This window comes from Pezoporus occidentalis, unplaced genomic scaffold, assembly GCF_034315485.1.
Source record: "Pezoporus occidentalis ecotype Australia unplaced genomic scaffold, CSIRO_AGI_Poc_V1 ctg8, whole genome shotgun sequence".
Lineage (NCBI taxonomy): Eukaryota > Metazoa > Chordata > Aves > Psittaciformes > Psittacidae > Pezoporus > Pezoporus occidentalis.
Genome location: NW_026916158.1, coordinates 11,340,626 through 11,357,458, shown reverse-complemented (window position 1 = coordinate 11,357,458; position 16,833 = coordinate 11,340,626). Strand labels below are relative to the sequence as shown.

Here is a 16,833-nt window from a genome sequence, read left to right as displayed (position 1 = left end):
TTCGCAGTATAGGATGCATGGTTGTGCACCTCTGGACAGATGGTAAGTTAACCCTAACCTTGGGTGCTTATCACTTGAAAATGGAGGAGGAACAGGAAGACCTCAGTATGTTAGCCAGTAAAATCAAAGCTGTGAAAAATGTAGTCATAAAATGTGTGAGGTGAAGAGGTACTTCTAGTAGGAACAGGAGAGTGTTAATGCTGCTCATGTGCAAGGTAGTACCAATAAATCCCCGTATATAAAACCAAACTACTCTGATAAATCATGTTCAAGAAAGGTGGGTATAAAGTGGAGCAGGTGCAGAAGAGGACTGTGGAAAGGGCAAAGGCAGAGCTGAGTCTGTCTTTCAGGAGGCCAACTGTGAGATTGGTTGGTTTATCTCAGTAAAAGTGAAGTCTGAAAGGGGATATGATTGCTTTCTCCAAATACATGCGGGGTTGATAAAAATGAGTGTAACTGTTTTCTAAGTTAGATTCAAGACAGCACTGGAAAGAGAAGAAATGTGTGCATCTTGGCAAGGAGTACATTCATGTTGGAAATTAGAAATCAGATCTCATCCACCAGGGGAGTAAGATTTTTTGATAAGCTTCCCAAAATATAATGGGAGGCAAGAAATCCTCTCTAGTTTTAAGATGTACTCATATTACACAAACTGTGCTCAAAAGGGGAGTCCCATGGTCTTTCTGGCAAGCACAATTTGTTTGCGGAATAACAGATTCTTAGTTTTGAAATATAAGAAAGCTTAATTTTGTGTAACCTGGAGAGAATATCAGCCATCTCTCAGCTATGTTCTTTTGACAGATTAGCAAGTTTGATGTGTATAGAAGTAAACCGCGTCCTTTTAGGAACATGGGACAAAAAATGTTGCCTGGGAGAAAATAATATACTGAATATGAGCATGACAGTTCAGCAAATTCAGTAGTATGTTGAAAGTTCTTAGACTAATTTTTGTCTGATTTGGAAAACAGTTCAGTCTGTTATGTAAATGTCTTTAGATTTATGCTTTGAAAAGGAGTGTTATGTATGTGACTTGTAAAGCCTTCCAAAGAGGACTTGTGACATCTGTACATAGCAAACCTATGGAAAAAAATACTAATTTTGAGTATTCCTAATGTTATTACCCCAAGATTGATCTGGGACCTTCTGCACAATACGTGAGTGGAGAAACAGCAGCAAAGGCAGAGTTTGATCAGGGTTACTAGAAGTGCCAAGTTACAGCTGCAGCGGGTGACATCTACTTAAAAAAGATTTCAACTGTGCAGGACTCTTTAAGTTAGGAACCCCAGTGCTTGCTTTTGAAGAAAAAGGATTGCAGCTTTAGCAAAGTTAATTGTTTCATGTACTTTTTTGTGACTTATAACTCACCTGGAAACCCACAATCTGGAAAATCCACAATGGTTTGTAGGCACAGTGCTCTGGGTAGGGAAGGAGCTTGGAGATCTAGGTTGCAGAATAATACACTGATTTCCTTATTCTCTTGCCCTGGCAGCACGTCGTTTGTGTTTTGAACAGTGCTGCCTCCCTGGGAATCTTTCACTGGAAAACTAATGCTTGTTGGAGTAGTTACATATTAAAAAAAACCAATAAATCTAGCCTTGCCTCTCCTATCTCTGCTGGATACACCCATGAAAATTGCCTAGAATTGAACTAAAAGGGCCAGTTTGGAACAGAAGTGAGTGAAACACGGCTGCCCAGTGAGAGGTGTATGTAGCCCTTCCTTGCATGGTTTATGGGACCTGAGTGTCACTTAGGAAGATTTGGAAGGTAACACTGTGGCTTGTTTACACAAGCAACTTGCTGCACACTGTGTAAGGGTTGAGAAACGAGAGTATGCTGTTACCATGTGAGTGGTTTTAGGGTGTTTGAAGAGAAATTTTTGGCTATCTTGATTTTTAAATTCATTGTGTTATACTGTGCTTCTGTTTTCGTATGTTAAAATCCTGTGATAAGAGTGTGTAATTGGGAAGCTGAGTTGAAGAATTGGGTGGGGAGACACTTCTTTGTAAAACACGTTCTTCAAATACAGTTGATTTGTCAAAAGGTAAAGTGTTCCTTTACTTGCTATATATTCTTAGAAGAATTTCCTAATAGACATCTTGGGTTAAATGAAAAGAGTGATGCTGTCAAAAAGCAGGGATATATTGAAAGGGGGAGGAGGACAATTGTTTCTGTAAAAATAGGTGAAAAAATCCTCCCAAACGAAGCATTTTGAAGAAAGGGTTTTGCTTCCTTTCTGCTATGCAAAGTTGCAATGGGAGAAGCGACTGTAGGATCCGCAAAGCGTGGACTTCAGTGTAGGAAGTACATCTCTGTCACTTGCATCCAAATCTAGGTGAGCTGTATGGTCGTTTTTTGTTTTTTTTTTTTTTTAATAACACCTAGAAAATCATTTGTTTTGGGAAACTTAAATCTGCTAAATATTTGCTGAATGAAGAAAGAATCCTATACAGAAGCGTATGTGTAACATTTTGCCTCACACTGGGATAATGGCTACAAATTTCTTGAGCTTCAGCTGTTTAATAAGGCATTCCCAACAGCGGGAGCCAAGAACAGAAAAGTGCCTGTTCCCATGATCCTTCTTCCTTTCCTGTCTCAGCCTGTTCCCTCAGAATGCTTCCCTGCTCGCTAGGTTCTAAGCTAGGTCAGTGCTTGTATTTCTGCTGTGTTCACTGGGGCTCAGCAAGGACCTATCTGTAGGAGGCTGCTTGCTATATAGTTAAAAAATAAGAGAAATGGCATTCTCTCACTACAGGCTGTATATAGATTGTTTTTTTTCCAAATGTCCAGTAGACTTTTTACATAGCTATTTATTGTTTTGCTTTTTTTTTGTTTTGTATAAACCAAGGGCCAGCAGTTAATCCTTGTTTAATGCTATAAGTACTTCATTTCACTGTGCAGAGTAGCTACTGAATGTAGATGAAGATGGCAATATTTGACATCGTATTTGTCCTAACTCAGAAACAGCTAACACTTTCAGGGATGACTAGAAAAGCTATGTTGCATCTTGGCACTTTCATTATCTTTAAATACAATTCGGTGTTTTTATCTCCCACAGAAGAGGCAGGTGTTTTTTTATGGGTTGTGCTAGGAAGACAGAAGCAGCAGCAGCAGTGGGGCAGACTGTGTGGAGCACCTTGATTGGCAAGAGGAGTAGCAAGTGGAATGAAGAACATGTATTAAGATAAAACAACAAAGTCCTATATAGGAAATTTTGTTGTTGTTGACATTTTATGTTTTTTTTTGTTGACCTTGACTGCTTGTATTACGATCTCTTCAAGCACAGGAGCAAAGTCTCACATGTTTGTGCAACGTTAGCACAATAGGGCCCCCATCTTGGAAAAAGGGTCTTGGGATGCTGCTATTACCACAGATAAATAGCGGTAATGTTCATAATATCTAGTTTTAATTGCAGAGAAGGTTCCTTCAGCAAAAAGAGAAGTACTTGAAATAGCAGAATACAAAAATTAAGTAAAATGCAAAAAATCCCTGTGATCTGTTGATCGTGTTGCCTCATAATTGGGTGTGTATTTTGTAGTTCTTTTTGTACAGTGCCATTTTATCCAAATGTATATAACAAGGTCAGAGTTTTTACAAGAGTTTGTATCAGCGCATATTGTGATTTGTGCTCTGATAGTAGTGCTCGTGACTACCAGAATTCTTTTGGTTTTATATAATCCTGGCTTTGCAGCATTGTAATTCATTTGCTGTCTGTTTTGCAGTGCAGAGAAGCGATATAAACTCTGCACACAGACTTGTCTGGCTTTTTCTTCTTTCCAAGTCATCAAAGCACAGCTGCATGGGCTGCCACCCACTCCTCTGCATGCATACCTGCTCATTTTCCTCTGAGGCACTGATTTGTAGTAGCCTTGGTTTTTTCCTGATGTTTCAATGTTACAAGTGGAATTGAGGGGCATGGTAAATAGGGATGAACTTGGTTACATATGGCTACTCTGTGAAAAATGCAGCTTGTTTATGTCTAGAAATTGGGTCAGGTTTTAATTGCGGTGTCAGGATAGCTAGCGCTTGAATAGTTTCCCTCTCAGTATAAAAAGGGACAAAAGAAGCATCTGCAGTTATCTTTTTCTGGCACTAACAAAAGCATATTCTGTATGTATAAATGTAAAGTATAATAGGTCTAGAAAGCCCTACAAGCCTTTAACTACTTGCAAGTGCTCTCAGTTTTCTTTTGACAAAATGAGCTTTTTTCCCTTTCAGTAGTAAATGTTATGGCATATCTGCAGTGAACCTCTTTCTCATCTGGTTGTTGCTCTTCTGAATAGACAGATGAGTTTGCTTCACCTGAGGCAGAAAATAACTTTTATATATTTTGAATTATATGTTTAAGAGTCTAGCAGCTTTAGGAGCCGAAGTTCAAGTCAATGATCGCTTGACAATGCTGCCTCGTTCTTCCACCTCAGGCTGCCTTACATAGCCTGAATCAGGCTTTTGCCCCAATCTTTATCCACAGAGGTTGCGTAAGTGAGTAACAGTGTCTGCTTTTCTTGCTTAACTGCGCAGTGTCATCGGATTTGGCTCTCTTAATTGCAGTTCAGGTGAAGGATATGATGGCAGAGTACTTATTGTTTCTGTGGTTATTTAATAGCATATGCAGTTATAATAATTTCAATTCAGGTAATATATTAACCGATTAATGTTGTTAAAGTCAGTGGAAAGGCAGCTTCCCTGGTTTCTTTGAGGGGGAATACTCTTAGCAGGAGATGGACCAGATTGACCATGAAGCCTGTGGTTTTGTCTGGTGGAAGGCAGCTCGCAGCAGCAGCAGGGAACCTATGGGTTACGCAGTAGTCATCTGAAGAAATAGCATGTAGAAATGGGTGTTGATCTGCCAGCAGGAGAGGTTAAGTGTCTGTTATTGGCTTGTTCTGTGGTATGAAGAAATTTTTGTTGTGGATTTTTGTGTGGTCTGTCTGAGCCAGGACTTCCCAGAAAACCACTCGCCTTCATCTCCATAACATACCTAAACCTAAAATTCTATCCCTATTTCTATTAAGACTAATTAAACCTTAAAAATTGTATCAGATGTCCTTCCCTCTGTAATGGCAGCTTTGCCTAGGGTAAGTGTAACTAAAACATAATTATAAAATGAAAATAGTATTTTCCTTCTGCTGATACTGTTTGCATGTTTTAAGATAAGCTGTTGCATTAAACTTATTGGAATAGGAGAAAAATCAAAGATAGGAACTAGTTCTTGACTTGATTCCGGTTTGATACAAAGCAGGCAGTGTGAGATTGATTGCAGTGTTCTAGCTACAGAGGCAAATTTGCTTATTGATAGCTGGGCTCCTGTTATTATTCATAGGTATAAGATATGTGGATCTCCGCATTCATTGTTTGAGTGAAAATTACTGATAGTGGAGACTTTCACTTAGCTCATCAAGCCCACCCTAATCCTGACAATTTTGAGATAATCTCCTTAATGTTTAAATGTTTTCAGCACATACAAAGCAAAAGCACAGCAAGGGATGGATAGGGATGTGTTCATCTTTTTTACCTCCTTTTTAAGTACCTTTTAGCTTTCCTGCTAAATGTGACAGTTATTAGAAAAAATAAATTGTACAATGGATATAAAAATATCCCATGTGATGAAAGTGGCTTTGGATCCCAGCTGGCTTTGTATTTTATTTCTTCTTCCAGCTCTTGTGTCTTTTTCTCAATTTTGAATCCTCTAGTTTTTAATAGTTACAGTGTTAAAGTGAATTTTAAGATAAAACGAAAATTTAGGAAATAGAAAAACATAGACAATGCTGTTACCAGATAGCAAATGATGTTCTTAATAATTCAGTATTCTCTTCAGTCCTGATGGATTTAAAGGTAAATAGACAACATGCAAAATTAGTTGCAGCTAAAGTTGATTTCTTTGTACAAATACTTTGGTATGCATAAATATATAAGAAATTAAACAGCTGGCACAGGGTCTCTGGTTTTGTCCAAATCTTAAGGCTAGGAATATGATTTTATCTATTTATTTACAAGAATAAGAGCTAGCTCTAGAAGGAAGTTCTGTAAAATGTGCTATTAGGAGGAGTGTGCTTCTGCAAGCTGATGGAAAGTGAAGTGATTTTATACCAAGTGTAAAGACAAGCAGCAGTGGTTACTGTTTCCCTTCAAGTCTATCTTTCAGACTTTTCTGAATGTTCCAAATTAATCTGCCCTAAAACTATAAAATAAACTATTATCCACCAAAATGTGAGCACAGGTCACCTCTTGAGGGGATGGTGTTCCTTAGTCTTAAGTGTTTATTTAGAGAACTGTTTCTATGTAGTTCTCTTATTTCTGTTTCCTCTCTGTGGCAGACATACCCAAAGCAATGAGTCGCACTTCTCTCTCAGGAGAAGGCTTGAGGCAATTTAGTGCGTATTGCCAGGGTTTCTCCTGCCAGCTCTCCATCTTCAGGGAACCTCTGCAGGATACTCTTTTCTGCTTTTTTTGCAGATAGTGTCAGGCATCTGGAGGGAGAAGGGGAGGAAAACTGGTTTCAAGGTAAATCACAAAACACCAAAAGCAAACTCAGTGGATTAGGCCATATTCTTTAAAAATGTAGTTCTCTGCAGTGACTTTCAACCTCCTTTGAAATCCCCAACACGGTCTAGTTTTGCCAGAGGAGTCCATGAATTACATCATTTGCAAAAGGTGCAGAGAAGAGGAGCCCCATGCTGATTGTACTCTACTTGATTTCTCCATGATAGAAGAGAAGCTGGAGAGGCCATAGAGGGACCTCTGCATTTCAGTAGGTAGCCATGTATATTGTGCATTTTCCATCTTGCTGAGCTGGCAGTCACCAGGAGCAGTTGTTTCCCCTTTGCTGGTGACTCTTCCATATAAATACAGTTTAAAGATGGAGTAGTATGTTGTATTGCATTTCATGATGCATCACTTGTAGTACTGACAATCAAAGTCTCAGGATGGGAAATAATAAAATCGGATCCAAAAATTACTTATGATCTCCTTGATACTCGCTCCTCCCAGCCTCACTGCTGCACAGGACCAATTTAAGATAATGGCTCTGCCAGTGTCTGACCCAGCTTCATACCAATGTACTACTTTTTCTTTCTCTCTATGTAGACATCTGTATGGAAAAACGTTTGCACCAGCTTATGTGGTGTAATAAAAACTATTAAAAACTAATGCGACTTCTGTACATGTAGTTGCCTATAATGAAAGTTATGCGTTAATTTGGGAAGGTGCACAATAGGGGTATTGTAATTTAGCAGTGGCTGACATGTCTTTCAAAATTCCCAAGTAGGTTGTACTATAAATATAGTCTCTTGTTTTGCAATTGACATTTTGCTAGTGGGTGGCTAATTTGAAGGGAACTAGACCAGAGATCTAATATTAATAACTTAATAGCTATGTGGGTATTTTAAGTCTATTTTTCTACTTATTTATAGGTATATATCATTCATCTGTACTGTGTAGCCGTCTTTGCATATATGTTTAATTCTGAAACTTTTGCTTTAGTAACATTCATGCTTTTGTGCCTTTGAATCAAAAGCTTAAAAGTAATTTGGTTATATTTCTCAAAATCACTTTGAGTATGATGTTTTCAACGTAATGGCACTTAAACTGTTTTAAGAAAAGCCTTGCTTCTGAAGGCCTGAGAGGAAAGCCAACAGTACATTGTCTACATCTCGCCTTAATTTGAGAGTCAAAGCAGCATTAATACTATATGTTTTCCTGTGTGTAAATTAAGACATAGGGCAATTTTTAAGCATCCAGTGGAAGTGGGTAGCTCATAGGCAAACTGAAGAGGAATAAAATAAGAAGGAGCATGTCAAAGAAGCTTGATCCCTTGGGATTAGAGTAAAATGTGCATTCAAGTGCACATCACTTCTCATAGCACATGTTACTGTACCAAAGAGATGTTATGTTCTGGTTTCCTCTGATGGGACAAATTTCCATGTAGGTTCATATCTCTTCTACCTACTCACCTTACCTCCTGCCTTCGTTCTTGCAGTTATACTCGTCTGTAACTTAATAAGCATCTGTGATGCTTGTCCTTGTCCTTTTAATGAATTCTTAAATGAATTTATAATAAGGCAGGAGGATTATGTGAGAGATGCATTATACTTAATAATTTTTAAATCTTTGTTTTGTCACATACCCAAACATTTTCAGATGCATTCCACTGAACTTGATAGAGGAGTGTTGCGGTACTCCAGGCTGTGACTGCTGACTGCAGAATTTGTGTGTGTTGTCTTTGCATCTTTTCCCTCTTGTGCAAGTAACTTTGCTATAAGCGCTCAACTCAAGGGAAACAAAAATTGTTTCCCCACTATCTGTAGAGTTTGTCATTCATTTAACTAGCTGCCTTAGGAGGTTTAAGCTGTGTACTAGAAGGTGTTTGCTGGATGAAAACCCTGCAGGCTGTTATCTGTGAAACTCGCCTGTCAGTAGAAGCATCAGCAGTACCTTCAACCACATGCTGCATCTTCTGCGTCTGTTGTGTGAGGGAAGGCCCATATTAATTCCAAAGTTCTAACAACACACAGGTGTACTTCGGAGGGCAGCGTGCTACAGCTGTTTGCTTGTTGGAGGGCATGGTTATCAGTGGTAGAGGAAGCATAGCACGGGGCTTTGAGCTTTCATAGTTCTCCTGGCAACTGCCAATGTCCTTCCAAAACTGATGAGCTCTTTGTATTTTATTTCTTCTGCCTATCTGCCCAAAGCTGTGTCTCTGCCTGTGTTTAAGTGTAGTTTATATTGTCATTGTTATGAAAGAAACAACTGTGGATATGCAGACTCTGTGCAGCAAGCTGCTTCCTTCCATTTTATTGCAGCTATCCAAAGATTTCAATTTTAAGGTTTTTTTGTGTTTTTTTTTTTTTTTTTTGTTTTGTTTTTTTTTTTTTTTCCTGGCTCTTACGTACTTCACTGTGCATGATACAGCTCTGGGCAGAGAACCAACCCAAAACAATTTGTTGTGTTACTGGTACAGAGAGCTTAGCTGGAGAGATTGGTGTTTGAGGCATTACGTGGGATCCAGGCCATTTCAACTGCTTAAGGTTCAGTTATTCTCCATTGATAAAATTCAGCTGGTAGTGTTTGTCCAATTCACAGTGGTCCAAGGAAGAACTGACACCACGAAAGCACACGCCTACTCTGGTGATGAGAGTTGTCTGTGAAGTCAGATAATGATGCCCATGTTTAAACTCTGCAGGGCCCTTGAAGCATGATTTCTCTCGTTTCACAATCAGCTTGAGGCATGTTGGGAGTGACTGTCATGGGGTTGTTTTGCAGCTTTTGACCCTTCCTCGTGTATTTTTCTCACTCTTCTTGCATGACTGTACTTGGTTTTTAGTTCCAGACTCTGGGAATATAGTATTCATGCATGTGCTTATTGCATGTTTTCCTGTATGTAATGTAGCTCTGTTGATTTCACTGTAATCATGAGAATCCATCATAAGGTGCACACTTAATCTGCCAAGATTTATAGACAAATTTGAAGATTCTGTAGTAGTTTAAAAAAAAGATAATTTTACAAACCTTCTTTTTCATTTCAGGTGGCATTTCCAAAGGTTTTTCTTCTGCTAAGAATCATGTCTGCATCTGGGCAATCCCACTTGTCCTTGCAATATTTACTCGCTAATATTTTCTATCAAAAATAGTAAACCATTTTTGCAAAGTATTAATATATCAAGTGACAACACTTTAAACGCCTTAAAAACCTGTATGCCAATCCTGCTACTGCAGTGAAAATGTCTGTCAAACACTGTGCACTGGAAATACTACTCCTGTGCAAAGTGCTCATATTTTGAACTTCTGCTGATCTACCAACACATTTAAGGAATTTCCAATGCCCTGTGAAGAATTGCAGGCAATGGCAATAGACAGTCCCATTTGTTGGAAGTAAACAAGTTACTGAGTAACTGTCACACCTACCTAAGTTTTGAGATCTGGGGCTTTCAATGGCTGGATTTCTTGTTTAGTTTGGATACTGACTTGGAATCTATTCTTCCATCTGAATCGATTTTTGAACTTTTTTCCTCTAGTTTGTCTAGTGTTGCATAAATATATCTCAGTATGTGCTGCTTCAGCATTTACAGGTCTTAAGATGATATTTTTGTACACAAACACATAACTTTCAGAAAAGCACCAAAAATTAGTGTCCTTTTGCACGCATTTTTTTGTCCCATATTATTAAGAGCCCTTTGAGTCTGAAAATTGAGTAATGCAACTTTCTGCAAACATGCATATTTTTAGTGTAATTGGAAGATGTTTAGAATTATTGTCTTTAGGCCTATACAGCCAAGAAACCAATTATAGGCATGGTTAGAAAGCGATAGCATGCATTAGTCAAATTATAACAAGGTTCCAATAATGTAAAATTGCTGCATGATAAATTAGTTTGTATAGATTTTGACAGTTGTTGCCTTTAATAAACTAAATTATTAAGCAATACACAGCTGCAGTGCTTCCAAAATTGGAGAAAACCAGACTTCTATTTCCTTGTCAAAGTCTTTTCCATAGAGCAGGACTGCAGGCCCTGGTAAGCCTGGTTTGAGTTGTTTGGTTGCCTTTGTGAATCTATCTGTCCCAAGATGATTTTTGTCTCAGTAAATAGATGATAGATTACAAGAGCTACTTCAAAGACCTTGTCAGGCACATTTTTTTTGCTGTTAGTCTGATGGATGCATTCAGTCTTTTGGGTTTGGTTTTTTTTTCAATGTAATTTATGAAAAAATCATGACTAAATTAATGCTGTCTGTTTATTTTCACTACAAACCTGAGCCAAGAGTTTAACTCGAGTCTCCTGAGAGTATGCAAGAGAGATGTGTGTTGTAACTCCATATACCTATTGAATTGCAACTTCGAAATAGAAGAACCTGTCTTTCCCTCTAGTAAAGTGTTACTGCAGTGCTATAAGCAAAAGCAAAATCTACTTAAATTCTGGAAACCAGGCTACTCACTCTGTAGCTTTCTTATGGTTTCAGGTCCTGAGCTATGTTCCAGCTGCAGGCTTGAGATGTATTGTGGCTGTCAAATGATGCTTGTGTGTACATGGACAAGTCTGTATTTTAGTGGTACGTACTTTAATTACGTATGACGTAATTATGATGTAACCTGCTTTTGGTCCAGTTTAGGACCAAGTCCCACTATCTTTAACATGCATAGACAAGCAAATTAAAGTCAAGTTTGTAGTGGACTCCATCCCAGAAGTGCCACTTGATATTTATTCCAAAGGAACTGAGGCTCCTGCAAGACATGGTCACTGCCTGGCAGGTGGTCTCTTCCCCTGTCACAGTCCAAAAGCAGCAAGTGCAGACCTTATCTATGAATATCCTTAGCTGTAGTTGCTTGCAGTGTTTCATCTCTCACACTTTTTTCCTGGGAGAACATGGTGGCACTGACTCAGTGGGGGTAAATGGAAAGATGAAGGCTGCTTGTTCTGTTTGTGGTGTGGGTGAACCTTTCTGTTTGCAAATACCCAACACTATAAAGCTCAAAAACCTGTCTGCTCAATGTACCATCAAAGCTCATCCAGATGTACACAATAGTGCTTCCTTGGTGTGCCCCTCAGCAGCTAGTCAAATATACGACTTTCTGAGCACCATCAATGTCCTCTGAAAATACTCTCTGCACTTCTTAAATCATTAAAAGATGAATTATGGAAATGACAGTGGAAAAGGAAGAGAAAACATGCGTTCACTTGGGGAATTGATATTGCCTATAGATAGTCAAGGTAGAACAGTAATGTTTTACAGATAAAGATCTTAAACTTCATAGTTTCATTTTCAGAACCCGAAATAACCGTTTTGCTAACAAGTAATGTTTTAATAGTACAGTAACATTTGAAGATGCAATAACGCTGAAGCTTTGCTTGTCTGTAGCATTTTAATCCATGCATACTTTTTTCAGGATCTGAGCAGATTCTCTCATGGGTGAGTCTCTTTTATTGGGATTAGGGCTGTTAGCAGTTTTGGAGTCTGCTTCTGTGATGTGTTCTGAAATTACTGTGTCTGCTATTATCAAGGAAATACCACTTTTATCATGTTTACTTTGTGATCATAAGTATTATTCAGTGAGTTGCAATCTTAAACTTTGCATGCGATAAATGCTTTATTGTCAGTTTAACTTCTGATGTTACGTTTGGTTGTGCTGTGTGTAAGCTTCAAATTATAACAAAATACTTAGCAATCAGTGCAGTCCTACTTGAAAATTAAATAGATTTGCTTACATTTCATAAAGCAGCTCTAAGAGGCTGACATGAATTTTTCAACCCAAGACTTTGGTTTTCTCTAAGTTGCTGCTCCTGTTAGTTGTGTGTTTTTCTCTGGTGTGGCAAAAAAGGGATCTGTGGTGCTGTTTACAGAGTCAAAATGGAAAGGCAAATGTTTTTTGTATGTGAACCAACCGTTATTTTGTTAACACATTGCTTGGATTTCAGTTTCTCTGCTGGTGACATTTGTTGGTTGGATGGTCTTTGAAATAGAGGGATTAGAGGGAATAAGTTGTAGCAAGCAGATCAAATATCTCGCTGATAACATTTGGGTTTATGCAAATGAAGAATGAGAAGCAGACCAGAAATTATGCTGCACTCATAGGACAGACTGAAAATAAGGCCTTATTCATGCTTTGAGCTCTCTGAAGATCCAAATGTATGCATTTCTTTAAGTTCAAGAGAAAGACTTACATTTTTATATAATGTCAGTTTGTACTGAATTCTTTTTCTCTACATGCACATTTCATCGCCTTAGTAGCAGTCTTTGTTATAGTAATATGGAAAGAAAACAACATCAAATACCATTAATGGGTGTTTTGGTGGGGAAGGCAGCAATAAACAATAGTTCCTAAAAGTAGGTAATTTCTATCTCCCTAATGGGCCAACTTTCAATTTATAAAATGCACATTGGTACTTTTTTAATGAACATGTGATTTACTTTTTTGTCTTTTTTCCCCTAACTACATGTGATTTAATATCAAAATAAGCAAAAACCCTGGACAGTCACTCAAGAAAGAAATGTTACTTGTTTGTTGGAAATAAATTTTTGATTATTTTTAAAAACTTGCATTGACTTAAGAAGTCCCAGTCTAATAGTAGTAAAGATTTCAGTTACAAGTCATGGAAGAGAAGAGTCTATAATGAAAACAGCTGGCTAAAAGCATGGGAAGGTTTTAAGAGATTAAGTCAGTCTCTTTTGAATAGTTATATTCCTTTAATTTAGAGAAGTACAAGACACACTCTTCCCTGTGTTTCTTACAGTTAGCAAAATGAAAAAGGTTGTGGAAAAAAACGCACCCACAAAATGGGTAAATAGGACTGCGTGCTGATCAAGGAGCATGCCCTAGTGGCAGGTGAATCCAGTGTGGCCTTCTCGGGTATCCAGCCCTCCAAGCTAGTACCGATCTAGTACTACAAGGAGGAGAGTGACATTTTCACAGAATCTTTTTAATTTTGCCATCACTATTTCTGTTGTGTGCCAAAATAAGTGTGGTATGTGTAAATGTGACATCATCACAGGTATTGGTGGTAGCATGATAAAGTTCCTGCTCTGTAATTAATTTTGAAATGGGAAAGTAATGTGTATTTTCATACACACAGGTATTTTAAGCTGCAGAGGGAAAGATTCCATGCTCACAATGCACAAATTCATATGGAGTGTGAGCATTTTAGTAACAGATACAATTGCTAAGCTTGCCAGTTAGCGTCATGTAAAATGTTGTGGATGATTTTGAGAACCCATCTTTGCAGTGTTATCTGGTTTTGTTGTCTCCCTGAGGCTTGTAAATCTTTTCAGCCCTTCCCCTCCTGCTTAACTTTTTTTTGTTTTTGTTTTCCTTTAATGTGACTGCAGGTTTGCAGTTTGATTCTTTTCAGATTCTCTGAAACGTGTAGATAGGCATGCATCTTGTAAGAAAGAGAAATAAAAGACTAAGCGTGTAACTATGAAGCAACCCACAGCATTACCACAGAATGAAAGTTTCAGGTTTGGATGTAGTAAGGGAAATTCTACCCTATGATTGTAGGTAGGCACCCTGTGATGTTGTTCATTTCATCACATTGCCTGATAGAAATATAACTAAATGTGAGGGTTTTATCCTACATGCTTCGAATTTTGTTAACGTCACTAAAACAAAAAAAAGTGAACATATTCCTTACATGTAATCTGTAACTCTTTGTGGCACATGCCGTAAATGTTATTTATTAATTTGAAGGATAAAAGAATTTAAGTTGGTGGATTCTTTGATGGTAACATTATGTGGTATAAGTGTCTTCAGAAGTAGATGGCAGTTGGGATCCATTTGACAAATTACTTTTGTCAGTCATTCTTAAAAGACCTGTTAAGTTTGTCTGTGCATTGAATTCTTGCTTAGCTCTCAGCTCTCTCTCCATCCCATGGCAAGTTAGTTAACTGTAAACAGGTTTCCTGTTGCTGTTATAGGGAGGCTAGTGTAATGATGAATTTCTGGTGTTTTGGGTGTGTTGCGTATTTGTGTATGCTCAGTGGAGAGTTGTGGAGAGGAAAGAAATTCCTGTTACAGCAGCTTCTCTTGGGGGGGGGGGGGTGCTACATCACTCTCATTATGGTTCTTTCTCCTGTTAGGCATCATTTTGGGGGCAAAATCAATTATTTGCTTGAAATAGAGTTTAAATGAATGAAAAATATTTAGTGTAAACTTACATCCTTTGAAGCTTTTATGTTTTAATTGTTGAAATTGCTCCCTCTTGTTTGTTCAGCCAGCATGATCCGCATAGCCTTTCCATGGCCTTTTGCACTATCATTCATTTAGTGTTAATATTGTATAAGTGTGTTAAATTTTGCTTCTGATATTTTTTTTAATTAAATTTTATCAAACCAGTTGATCTATAGAGTTAGGTTCATAGAAATACAGTACGTAATAGCCTAGTAGAAAACTAAAATTACATTCATACAGGGTCAGGCCCTTTTCACTTATCTTGTGAGCTACTCTGAGGAAGTGGTGTTAAAGAGGAGGACCAGAACACTTTAAGGCTAGGGTGGTGGTGCTGGAGTGTTTTTCTCAGGAATGCAGTAATGAATAAACTGACTTTTATTATGAGGAAACTGATGATCTCCACCTGATGCTATGTAGCATTTACTTCTCACATCTCTAGGTTGTAGTATTGATATCTCTCATTCTGAAAAGGGGAACAATTAATATGTAGATATTAATTAAACAAATGTTGAGTTTCCTTATATGTTGTGGAGGCTATTGCCATCAGTTTTCATGGCATTCTCCCTTTTCTTGCCTAGGACACTTCCTGTAGTTTTGGAGGCTAATGTCCACTCAGCTGTTAGGGGCTCTGCAGGAATGAGGAAGAAGTTTATTTGAATCTCTTTGGAATTTAAACATGGAAAAGGATTGCTAACCAAAATACTCTCTAGTTCCTCAATCAAAACAAGGAAGAAACATTTTCAAGTCTTATTCAGCTTAGTAACAGACTAAATAGTGAAAGGTTTCTTAGAGGTCAATGATTATTTTTAAGATAATGGAAATTCTGAAATGCTATGTGCTGTTTAGGCATGTGTTGCCTTCCCTGATCTTAGTCCTTGTTTTAAGGAGGTGTTTGGGATGTTTTCAGTGTTATTTGTAATGTATTTTGTGAGCCTTTGTGGCTAGAGTTCAGTATTCAGGAAATAGTTTGCTGTTTTCATGATCCTCTTCATTTTCTGCAGGGTTATATATTTTACCAGTATGTTGTTTGAAGCAGGCCATACTTTCTCTTGATGTGTGGATTCTTTTCTTGGGGTGCCCTGATAGCATTCCTGTGCCTCTACATTCAAAGATTTCTCCTTAATCCCTTAGTTTATGTAAAATTGCTCTTTAATGATTTAATCTGTAATGAATATTGGTGGTAGGAATAATCACTGTTATACAAATATAGGATCAGTAATTGTTCTTATCACATAGGGAGTGTTTAAATTTTTAAGTTGCTTGTGGAAGTTAATTCCATGAGGATATTTCAAGGATTTTTTCATATCACATGTTCTTTGTAATTTGTTGGTGTTAAATTCAGATCCAAAATGGTCAGTTTTGAAAACGCTGGGTGGTTTGATCATAGCCTTGTGTTTTGTGTTGTTTTTTTTTTAAATCTGGCTATTGAATTTTAGTTTTATACTTTAGCTAACATTAAAATAAGCTACCGCATCAATACTTAGCCATTTGTAAACTTTAGTCGAAATTCTCATAAAGATCCCCTTTGTCAATATGGGCAGCCAAAACCAACAGAAATTCCTTTAAAGCTACTGTTGTATTCTGTACTAGGGTTTTGTTTTCAACTAAAAGAATGAGAAGAGGGTAGAGTTGAAACTGTGCCTCTATTTTTTTTTTACATAAATTTAATGTAACTAATCAAAAGATAGTCTTTAATTTTTGTTCAATTATTTTCTTAGCTAAGTGTGTATTGTAATCAGTAGGAAACTGAATGTTGTTTTAATGCTTTCAATAAAAAGACTAGTAGAAAAATAGCTTTTATCCTTTTTTCATCCTTTAAAATAAATATTGATAGAAACTATCATAATATGGTTTGTGTTACAGGTGGTGTAATACCAAGGGCTGTACTGCTGCCACATCACAATTTTGTGGGGTTTCAGAGAGTAGTTCTGGTAAGGACACTCAATGATTTATCTATTTATTTGTCATAAAAGTGGACTGATAGTTTGGTACAATTTAGTATTAGTAATTGCAATTACATGCATTTACAGTGTTTGTTAGGTTTCAGTTTCTGCAATCCTCTGAATCTTTACATTAAGTATTCTTTTATTCAGTGGTCATTAACAGCTCCTTTTGGAGCTGTTACTGTCCGGTGTAAATCCATATTCATTTTGTTGAGAGTTGTGGTATAACACATCA

General features: G+C 37.5%; 1 protein-coding gene across 8 annotated transcripts in view; it reads left to right on the top strand.

Moving 5' to 3' along the window:
- Positions 1-16,833, top strand: part of TBL1XR1 (TBL1X/Y related 1) — a 116,073-nt gene that overhangs the window by 58,977 nt on the left and 40,263 nt on the right. For 4 of the 8 annotated variants that reach the window (XM_062603169.1, XM_062603162.1, XM_062603170.1 and 1 more), the window contains exon 3: positions 16,519-16,586. The exons of 2 other annotated variants lie outside the window; for them this stretch is intronic. The gene's annotated coding sequence lies outside the window, so the exon portion shown is untranslated. Of the gene's footprint in view, positions 1-15,233; positions 15,448-16,518; positions 16,587-16,833 lie in introns of all 8 variants that reach the window. 2 more of the 8 variants (XM_062603164.1, XM_062603166.1) reach the window with 1 other exon arrangement.